Raw genomic sequence first — 12,040 nt, 5'->3', positions numbered from 1 at the left:
TGCCTTCTCTTGGATTACCTACTAGATTTTGGTGCTTATTTTGAAAAGCATCTAAACATGTTTGAAGTATTGCAAACGTTTTATAAAAATAGTAACCTTTAAGCTGGAATGTAACTTTCAGTTTAGAACAGACAACTTCAAATGTAAGAGGGGGATAAAAAAACCTATCCTTGATCTTAAAATATTTGACCTCTTAGAGACTTATTATTCCTTACTCTGCATTTTCATAATGTCTACAAGCAATATGAAATATTTACCATAATTTTTTTTCCTAACAGACTTTAGGTCTGACTTCTTGGGAATATAATCCTTGCTACTTGATTTTGTCAGGGCTTTATTTATGTTTGAAACAAATTCATTATCATAGGGAAGCTAAAGGACACGTTTTTGAGTTGTATTTAAAAGATTGAAGAGTCCTGAATGATGTTTACCAATTAAAAACTTTTGTTTTAGTTTGTTCTTTTCCTTGTCTTTTATTCTCACCTTCTCTTCTTTAAATAATGTTCATTTGTCCCTTTCTCTTTTTCTTCCCTTCTCTTCCTGCCCCTTCTTCCCTTTCCCTTCCTTTCTTTTGTTTTTTCTTCCGTTTTCTTTCCTTTTTCTTTCTTTTGAAGTAGGGTCTGGTGAGGCAGGAACAAAGAATATTCAGGTTTCAGAAGGTGCTATGGGGCAGAGGAGTCATTCCGGTGAGAAAGCAGTTCATGAAGTCAGATTGATTACAGAGGAAGTGAGCGAATGAGTTAATATATTTACCATAATGGGCATCTGATTACTCCCTGTTAAAGAAATTTTAAAATATGGAAATCGTGAAGGTAGATTGATACCTCTAGTATTGAACTGGACTTAAAGGCATTGGTATGAACTTTTTATTTTTGATGGAAGATAGATAGATAGATAAAGATAGATAAGATAATGTTTCCTAACTATATCTTTTCAGAAGGACTAGAAGCAATAACGTCCCAAAAGCAATGAATACACCAAGCACTCAAATTTTAAATACGATTATTTACTAAAAGACAACAGTGCTTTTAGAATAATTTCTGGTTGTAGGAATGGGGCAATGAAAGTTTAAGATGACCCTGAAGTATTTTGTTTTATGAAGTAGTGCTCATAAACTAATATGTGGAATCCAGCTTTAAGAATCTTCGCCCAGAGTTAGGAGGATCCCTTGAGGCCAGGAGTTAGAGACCAGCCTGGGTAACTAGCCAGATACTGTCTCTACAAAAAAAATTTTAAAAGATTATTGGGGTGTAGTGCCTCTTGCTTATAGTTCTAGCTACTTGAGAGGCTGAGGTGAGAGGATCGCTTGAACCCCGGCCAGGTTGCAGTGAGCTATGATCACACCACTCACGCCACTGCACTCCTGCAATAGTCTGGGAAACACAGAAAGACCCTGTCTCTAAAAAAAGAAAAGAAAAGGAAAAAGAACCTTCAGATAATCTGGGATAATTTGAGCATCAAATTAAGTATTGGTAATGACAAACATATTATAACCTACAGAATAAAACAGGAATACTTTAGTTCCTGCTAATATAAAAAGACAAATATTAAGCAAATAAATGGGGAGAGTGGAAAATTACTTCTAATAGTAAAATTTTAACTAATAAATATAGAAGCAAAATCATCATTTAGCAGCCATCACAACAATAATTGATTCAATCTTCAATTGATGCTAAAATTGAACATTGAAAATTTGTTGAGAACAAAGTATTTTCAGTCTTAAAATGCTCTTCCTGCTTAATTTTCCCCCAACCTACTGACTTTAAAAGAAATAATGGTAACTTTGCAGTGATGGTTGAAGCCATCATCTTAATGAAATATCACTAGTAATGAGACAAGTCAACATATTTTTAATATCTGTGATGAAAGTACATAATCTAAAACTAATCATAAATATTAAATAAATTCAAGCTGAGAGGCATTCTATAAATTAACTTGTCATATTGTTAAAAAATATTACTGTCACAAAGGAAACGTAAGATTTAGGAACTGCTTCAAGTTGAAAAAGGCTAAAGAGACGTGACCAAAAAAATTCAACATGTGCTCTTGCAATGGATCCTAGACCAGAAGAAAAAAACTGTCTACAAAGGGAATTATTGGAATCATTGTTAAAATTTGAATGCAGTCACTCTGATAAATGGTATTCTAGGTGTCGGAATTGTTTGTGATGTTCATTTGCTGATTTAGATGGTTGTATTGTGGTATGGAAAGAGTGTCATTTTAACTTAGGAAATTCACACACATTTTAGGGGCATATAAACTTATCTGCAACTTACATTCAATTGATTCATTAAGAAATATTAGATGCATAGACGCCTACACATGCACACACATGTATACATATACACAAAAGAAAACGAGGAGAGACAGAAGAAGAAAAGTGGGGTGAGAAAGAGAGAAGGGAAGAAGTATTAAACATATAGGGGTAAGATATTCACAAGTAGGCAGTCAGTGTTGTTGCATGAAGGGAGTTGGTTATATTATTTTCACAACTTTCCTGTAAATTTATTTTTTTTAAATATCTCCTAACTAATCTATATTTGATGGTCTTGTAAAGCATGACTGTATTAGTATAAACTGGAATCATATATTCAAATAATTGAATGACTTAAAACATACATTGTCACTGGACATTAAAAATTTATTCTTATCACTTATATTTATTGATGTACAAATGTATGTGGTATGATATTGATCACAGTAAAAAATTTTAATTTCCGAATCCTCATTTTCTTGTAAATCAAACTTTTTATCTTCCAAAATTCTTCATCATCTGATATCTCTGAACCTTCCAGTCCAATCTTCTACCTCTATCCTACATCAACTTCTCGCAGCAACTACACCGAACATCTTTCAGTTCATCAACTAAAATACTACTCTTCACACCTCATACATTTGCCAGTGTTTTTCCTTTATCTCTACCATGTCCTCTCCTCACTCATCCTCATTCTACCCTGTCTGTTGGGGCCATTTCCTTCAAAGATGTGTGCACTAAGAGTTAATATTCTTGTTTACCTTTATTGGCTATTATAGTGATCTGTTTTAATTGCCTGTTTACTGTGTTATCAACCTGTGAGCTTCTTTAAATTCTTTTACCTGAGAATTCTACTCGAATCTTTTACATCTCCCATTCTGACCTACAGTCGATACCCTAAAATATTTATTTTCAACACTATTTAATTATACATATACATAAAAAGTAAGCTTCCCAACATTAGGAGAATTCTTCACTGTATTTTCTGAATATAATGGCCATCTTATATTTAAACTGTAAGATAGTATTATAAGATTGTATGTAGAAAAAATGAAAAGTATGAATTTATTCTAACTTGACCCCATGTGAAATATCACTGATAATTGATAAAGATAAGTTTTATTTATCAAAATCTATTTATTCATTTTGGGTTATTTTGTTTTTACAAAATTACTTGTGAATCATGGTTCTTAGTTTTTGTTAATGTCTGTGTCAAATTATACAGTATGACAGAAACTGAGGTTCCCTCTTCATTTTTACTGGCTATAACACACACATTTGTTTTGAAATACTTTGATTTTATAATTTAAAGATTTAAACTCGATACCTTTCCCTAAAACTAAAAACCCTAACTTAAGAGGTAATTCAAAAATGTACTTTAAATAATGATTATACAAATGTTGATAAAGATTATTCTTTTAAAATAAGTTAAACTTTTGTTTTAGATTCTGGGAATATATTGCAGGTTTGTTACATGGGCATATTACATGATGCTGAGGTTTGGGCTGTGAATGATCCTGTCACCCAGGTGGTTAGCATAGCACACCACAGGTAGCTTTCCCACCCTTGTCCCTCTCCCTTCCTCCTTGCTCAAGTAGTCCCCAGTGTCTGTTGTTGCCGTCTTTGTGTCCCTGAGTACTCAGTGTTAAGTTCCAGCTTATAAGTGAAAACATGTAGTATTTGGTTTTCTGCTCTTGGGTGAATTTATTTAGAATAATGACCTCCTGCTGCATGTTGCTGCAAAGGACATTATATTTTCATTCTTTTTTATGGCTGCACAGTATTCCAAGCTGTATATATACTACATACACACCTTTTTAATCCAGTCCACCATTAATGGGCCACTGGATTGATTCCCTGTCTTTACTATTTAAATACTACTCATTGTCTATTTTGTGCTGAGCATTGTGCAACATCCTTCCTCAGAACAACAATTGGAGGACTGATTTTTCTCAATTTATAAAAGAATCAAATTAGAATAAGAGACTTTATTATTTCTAAGCGTTCTAGGTGCACTGAAATTTGTATTTTTCTCTTAGGAGATATTGAACATAAAGAAAAAGATACAAGAGGAAGTGTGATGCAGAGAAGGAGACAAATGTAGTCATTGTATTTCAGAACTTTGCAGGTGTAAAGTGTTGGAGTCCTGAAGTATTCTGATTAATAAAAGCTATCTTTCAAGACCTACAGCAAAATGCGTATAAAGTATCACAAATATTTGCAATAACATTTAAGATATGTGAAATCTAGAAAATTAATTTTGGGGAGTTATGTTAAACACTTATCTCATGTGTAATATGCATTTGTAGTCAACAAAAAGAACAATGATTAAAAATAGAGCAGTATCAATTGATTCCCTGAAACCCTTTTGTATAAATTTGCCAGGTACTCTTTTTCAGCCAGTCCATTGAGAGTAGTTTGCTTTACAGCTTCTTATTTTGAAAAAGCACAAGGAAAGTCCTAGTACAAGTTTATTTTGAAAAAAATTGTGCTTTTTCAAAATAAGAATTTCATGAGAAAAAGTGAACTGAGTAGAAATTACATGTACCTTGGGAATAAGTAAAATATTTCTTGTTTAATTTTGTTAAAATGAGATGATTCTTATTAAATAGTTATTTTACAGATGCACAAAAATAATGAAAAATGATCTCATTGACATTGTGCTTTATTCTTAATGACTGATTAGATGGTCATTAAGAATAAAGGTAGTGTATATGAAATTATTTTTAGATTTAAACTTCAGACTCTTAATATATATTAGAAAAATTGTTCCCCCACTTACAGCACACCACTTACATTTGATAATATAACAATGAGGAAATGATATTAGAAAAGCAGAAAATAAATGACTTTAATTCATTTTTGGTGTGATTATTGCAGCTGTATAAATTATATACTAAAAATATTAAATATTTTTACTTTTAAGATATTTATTTATTGGTAATATTGCTTAATAATGGTCCTTTACAACTTCAGTAATAAAACTGTTTTCTAAGCTCTTGATCTTTCAAATTCAGAATAATTTTTAAAATCTATATCTTAAAAATTACTTAATATTTTGGGTATTAAAATATATTTACATTCTTCTTTTCTGAGACCATAAAAATGATAAAACCCAATATTTACCATTTGGAATTCAAGAAAGTATTAATTCATCATGTTTTATTAGGCAGGAAATTTTTTCCAAACAATGCTTACCTGTCCTAGTAAAAATTAATTGCTCAGCTGGAGTAACACCATTTTTGGCAATAAAAACAGGTAGTTGCAGATCATGTTTTTACATTGATTGCTTTTGATTCCCAAATTCCATTCCCACATAATATTCTAATGTAGCTTTTTATTAAGAAAGATATTTGATTAAGATTTCTTTTACTTTTAAAAATTTCAACTTTATTTTAGTTTCAGGGGGTACATGTCCAGTTTTGATACCATGTATATATAACACAATGCTGAGATTTCTGATATGATTGGACCTGTTACCCAAGTAGTAGCCTGGTAATTGATAGGTAGTTTTTCAACCTTGGCACCCTTCCTTTCCTCCCAGCTTTTATAATACCCAGTGTCTATTCTTACCATGTTTATGCTCATGTATGACCAATGTTTAGCTTCCACTTAAAAGTGAAAACGTGGTATTTGGTTTTCTGTTTCTACATTAATTCATTGATTTGCTTAGTATAATGGCCTCCAGCACTATCCATGTTGCTGCAAAGGACATGATTTCATTCTTTTTGTTTTGTTTTGTTTTGTTTTGTTTTAGACAGGGTCTTGCTCTGTCGCTCAGGCTGGAGTGCAGTGGCATAATCTTGCCCCACTGCAACCTCTACCTCTTGAGTTCAAGTGATTCTCCTGCCTCAGCCTTCTGAGTAGCTGGGATTACAGACACCCAACACCACATCTGGCTAATTTTTGTGTTTTTAGTAGAGACAAGTTTTCTCCATGTTGGCCAGGGTGGTCTGGAACTCCTGACCTCAACTTATCTGTTCGCCTCTACCTCCCAAAGCGCTGGGATTACAGGGATAAGCCATCGTGCCTGGGCCAATGTCATTCTTTTTTATGATGGTGTAGTGTTTCTTGGTGTATATGTACCACATTTTCTTTATTCAATCCACCATTGATGGAACCTAGGTTGATTTCATGTCTTTGTTATTGTGAATAGTGCTGCAATGGACATATAAGTGCATGTGTCTTATTGGTAGAACAATTTCTATTCTTTGGGTAAATACTCAGTAATGTGACTGCTGGGTTGAATGGTAGTTCTAGTTTTCGTGCTTTCTACAGTGGCTGAATTAAGTTACATCCCAACTAACAGTGTATAAGCATTCCCGTTTCTCTGCTGCTTCACCAACAGTTATTTTTTTGCCCTTTTAATAAAAACCATTCTGACTTGAAGGGGTGGTATTTTATTGTTGTTTTGATTTGCATTTCTTCAATGATTAGTGATTTTGAGCATTTTGTCATATATTTGTTGGCTGCTTGCATGTCTTCTTTTGAGAAGTGTCTATTCATGTCTTTTAGTGAGGTTATTTGTTTTCTACTTGCTGATTTAAGTTCCTTATAGATTCTCGATATTACAACTTTGTCAGATTCAAAGTTTGTGAATATTTTCTCCAATTCTATAGATTGCTTAATCTCACCTTGAATTATAGTAATCCCCATGTGTCAAGGGTGGGGATAGATGGAAATAATTGAATCATGGAGCAGTCTCCCCCATACTGTTCTCATGGTAGTGAGTAAGTATTAAGAGGTATGATGGTTTTATAAAGGGGAGTTTCCCTGAACAAGCCCTCTCTTGCCTGTCACCATGTAAGATGTACCTTTGACTCTCTCTTGTTTTCTGCCATGATTGTGAGGCCTCCCTAGCTGTGTGGAACTGTGAATCCATTAAACCTCCTCCCGTTATAAATTACCCAGTCTTTATTAGAGCATGAGAACAGATTAATATACTCTGTTAGTTTCTTTTGCTGTGCAAAAGCTCTGTAGTTTAATTAGATCCACTTGTCAATTTTTGTTTTTGTTGTGATTGCTTAAGAGGACTTAATCATGAATTGTTTGCCAAAGCTGATGTCTGAAATGGTGTTTCCTGGGTTTTATTATAGGATTTTCATAATTCAAAGTCTTGCATTTAAATCTTTAATCCACCTTGAGTTAATTCTTTTATATGGTGAAAGGTAGTGGTCAGTTTCATTCTTCTGCATATAGTTACCCAGTTACCACAACATCATTTATTTAATAGAGATTCCTTTCCTTATAGCTTATTTTTGTAGACTTTGTAAAAGATTAGGTAGTTGTAGGTGGGTGGCTTTTTTTCTGAGTTCTCTATTCTCTTCTGTTGGTCTATGTGTTTCTGTTTGTACCAGTACCATGCTACTTTGGTTACTGAAGCTTTGTAGAGTAGTTTGAAATTGGGTAATGTATCTCTCCTGCTTTGTTCTTTTTGCTTAGAATTGATTTGGCTATTTGAACTCTTTTTTGGTTCCATCTGAATTTTAGAATAATTTTTCTTAATATTATGAAAAATGATTCCTATAAAAATAATTTTATAGGAATGGTGTTGAATCTGTAAATTGCTTTGGGCAGTATGGCCGTTTTAAGGATATTGATTCTTCCAATTTATGAACATAAAATATTTTTTCATTTGTTTGTGTCTTCTGATCTCGTTCAGCAGTTTTTGTAGTTTTTCTCATAGAGATCTTTCACCTACTTGGTTAGATGTATTTCTAGGTATTTCTGTATGTGTGTGGCTATTGTGAATTTCATTGGTTTTTTGATTTGGCTCTCAACTTGAACATTATTGGTGTATAGAAATGCTAAAGATTTTTGTAAATTTACTTCCTATCCTGAAACTTTACGGAACTTGTTTATCAGCTCTAGGAAACTTTTGGCAGATTATGTAGCATTCTCTAGTTATAAAATTACTGTAGGTCATCAGTGAAGAGAGATAATTTGACTCCTTTTTTTAATTTGTATGCCTTTTATTTATTGCTGTAGCTAGGACTTCCAGTACTATGTTGAATAGGAGTGGTGTAAGCAGGCATCCTTGTCTTGTCCTAGATCTTAGGGTGAATGCCTCTAGCTTTTGCCTGTTCAGTATAATGTTGGCTAATTGTCATAGATGGCTCTTACTATTTTGAAGTATATTACTTCGATGCCTAGTTTCCTGAGCATTTTTTTAATCAGGAAGCAATGTTGTACTTTATTGAAAGCTTTTTCTTCATACGGTTTTTGTTTTCAATTCTGTTTCTGTGGTAAATCACACTTACTGATTTATGTATATTGAACCCACATTGCATCTGAGGAATAAAGCCTACTTGACTGTGTTGAATTAACGGTTTTATGTGCTGCTGTGTTTGGTTTGGCAGCATTTTATTGAGGATTTTTGGGTCCATGTTCATCAGGGATATTAGCCTGTAGTTTTCTGTTTTCATTGTGTTTCTGTCAGATTTTGGTATCAAGTCAATGCTGACTTTGTACAATGTGTTAGAGAGAAGTCCCTCCTTTTTAATTTTTTTGAATAGTCTCATTAGCTTTTGTACCAGCTCTTCTTTGTTTATTCTACAAATGGTTCTCCAGGCTCCACTGGTCCTTTGAGCTTTGCAGAGTCAGTGAGGCATGGGATATGTCTGAAATTGGTCTAGTGATGCAGTGGGTGAAGAGTGAAGAAACCCCAGGGAGGGTGGTGTGGTACCATGGTTGTGCAACTGGGTGGCACTAACAGCCTAGTATTTTTAGCCCAGTTAACAGCTGTGGAGCTTTCCCAGCTCATGTTCCCCCAATCCAGTGAGTCTCTCCATCATCTGCCCCAGGCACAGGCCAAACCAGCTAGCTTGTTTCCCAGACTTCTCTTCCCAGATGTCTGTGCTCTTCCAGGTGTTCTGAGCCAGGGGGCTCCCTCGGAAAAAGCTGTTGCTGGCTAACCCAGCAGGAAGTTACCCTTCCTGCACCACTCTTTCAGAGGGAGGGACTCCCAGCTCCAATGCCATCACATGAACCCACTTCACAATGTTCTCAGTGTTCCAATAGTGGGGGCTCCTCCCTAACTAGAGATAAGGCTAAAGTCTGTTCAATACTCTTAGGTGGTGTGCTTGAATTCCCTGGGGTTTGGAACCAGGTGTACGGTTGGTTTTGTTTTCTGGCCTTTTAGGGTGGAGCACCAGCTGTGCTTGGAGTGGTGGGGGTGGGCTCTCTACTGCTCCCAGGGAGCCAGCAAAACACTGAGTCAGGGCAGTGAAGGCTGCCCTGTGGGTATGCTCCTACAGGAGTGACCAGGCAGGCAGCCTTGGGAGGGGCTCGCAGACAAAGCGGGCATGGATCAGATCTATTCCCATCCCATAGGGAAAGTAGCCCTGCTATTTCCAGCCAAGCAGGCAGCAGAAGCTGTAGTCCCTCAGAGCAAGATGGAGAGTCTTGTGGTCCTGTTTTGCTGCAAGTGCACCATGCACTACAAAACCTTCGGGGCTCCCTGAGGGTTTGAGCTCTGCTTCTGCCTCATCTCCAGGCAGTTCCCCTTGTCAATTCAAGTGTCTGTGGAAGTCATGAGTTTTCTTGTAGCTCGGATCCTAGAGGCCCACAGTGGGAGGGTGGTGACATAGAGTTCCTTCACTCACCCATTCGTTAAGATTATTTCAGGACAGGGAGCTGGTCCTAGAATAGGGCAACTCCATATAGGTCCCCCAGCTTCATCTCACTTCAACCATGGGTCTGTATCACCTCTCTATTGAAGTTTGGTGTTTTCTCTCAAAAGATCTAATCAAAGTTTGATGGCTTACTGGGTATTTTGGTTCCTTTTGGTGAGACAGGCATTTCTTGGCTGTGTCTAGTCTATCTTAGTGCCCCCGACAAGTTCTATTTTAATCTTTCACCAAAAACTCAAATGAAAATTAGGTAATGTATCATAAAATAGTTAAATATATCCATGACAAAAATGTACTGTCTGTTAGGAGAGACAAAATGAAACCCTTAAAATACTAAAAACGTTAACTGAAGGTGTATTTTAAGATTTCACAGCTACAGTAAATGCCTAGGCAGGAAATTCTCACATACAACTTCTTCATTTCTTAAAATGCAATGTTTTTAATATGATGTATACATTTATTTAGTAGATAGTTTATTTAAAATACAAACAAAAATGTATCTACCTAGAATTCAAGGTTGTTTTATTTGCTTGGATTAATCATAGGTTAACTAGAGTATTATCATAGAATAGAGAATCAAAAGTACTCCTATAATGTCTTTCATAATTTAAGTAAATTTATGATAGTGCAATATATGTAGTACAAAACCTTTATCATAGCAACCCTTAAAGATAATTCTTATATTAGTGATGGGACGTTGTATCTTACAGGGCGGTTTAATCCATTTTCATATATCTTTCATTTCTCTAAAGTATTGTCTTCAATTGAGACTTATTTTTCGTCTAACAAAAGTTTATTTAGCTCTTAACATACAACAGGTATAGTTTTCAAAGCTGAAATTCTATTAATGAGACAAACAGACTTTATTCTAGTGGAAGTAGATTAAAAAATAAAATAAATTCACTCCTTCCTTTCATTAGTATTTCTTTAAAGCCCTAAGTGTCGGACATTCTTTTTAAAATTATAGAAAGAAATAAACAAGTAACTACACATATGAGATGAATACTGGATAATGATAAGAGCTTTACAGAAAATTAAAATTGGACCATATAAATATATTGATGCTTGATTTTCTTTTTATGTTACTCTGTTACACAGTTTTAAGTGCTCATTTAATCCCTTAAACTGCTATAAGTACTATGTTAAGACAATCTTCCACGTACAGATGAGGAAGTAAGAGTACAGAGAGGGATATCACTTTTCTAAAATCAAATAACTGTTAAGTAGAAAGGGCAGAATTCAATCACAAGCAATTTTGTTCCAAGGCACATGTTCATTATTAAAGTAACATATACTTTTCTGGCTTAAAAAAATTCTATAACCTAGAGGCGTAAAAGAGTATCCCATAATTCTGAGGGTTTATCATGGTAATTTTGAGATGCCTATTTAATATTCATTTGGAGATGTGATACGGTTTGGCTCTGTATTCCCACCCAAATCTCACCTTGAATTGTAATCATCCCCATGTGTCATGGGAGGGACCTGGTAGGAGGTAATTGAATCATGGGGGTAGATTTTTCTTCGTGCTGTTCTTGTGATACTGAATGGTTTTATATAGGAGAGTTTCCCTGCACTTGCCCTCTTGCCTGCCACCATGTAAGATGGCCTTTTGCTCTTCCTTTGCCTTCTGCCATGATTGGGAGACCTCCCCAGCCATTGGAACTGTGGGTCTGTTAAAACAGTTTGCTTTATCAATTACCCAGTCTTGGATATGTTTTTATTAGCAGCATGGGAACGGACTAATACAAGTTATCAAGGAGAACTTTGGAAATATAAGCCTGTAGCTCTACTGAGATGTCAGATATAAAATACAATTTGGGAGTCATGAACATGTAGAGAGGGTCAATTTTCCTGATCATTTTCATCTAATGTTTCTAATTTTGTCTTATGAATGATATAGAATGAATTACTTCTCTCTTTTATTGCTGTATCTTCATATATTTGAAAATACATTGTTAATTATTTCTCCCATTATTCTCTTAATCTTTTGCTGAAACTATCAAAAAAATTACAAAGTAGAAAAGATAACAGGATATTGAAAGGGAAGGAAAAACAGAAAACATTAATGTAACATCAATAAATACAGTTTAGAATACATGACAGTTTTCCATTAAAGGGAATTAAAGAGCAGGAGCATATTTGGTTATAATCATAG

The 12,040-nt window shown here is 34.7% G+C and overlaps 1 protein-coding gene across 3 annotated transcripts in view; it reads left to right on the top strand.

The window, feature by feature from the left end:
- CCSER1 (coiled-coil serine rich protein 1) overlaps nucleotides 1-12,040 on the top strand; it is a 1,343,925-nt gene that overhangs the window by 934,177 nt on the left and 397,708 nt on the right. The window lies entirely within an intron of this gene.

This window comes from Sapajus apella, unplaced genomic scaffold, assembly GCF_009761245.1.
Source record: "Sapajus apella isolate SASKATOON/1434 unplaced genomic scaffold, GSC_monkey_1.0 scaffold45, whole genome shotgun sequence".
Taxonomy (NCBI): Eukaryota; Metazoa; Chordata; class Mammalia; order Primates; family Cebidae; genus Sapajus; species Sapajus apella.
This window is presented reverse-complemented; position numbering and strand designations above follow the sequence as displayed.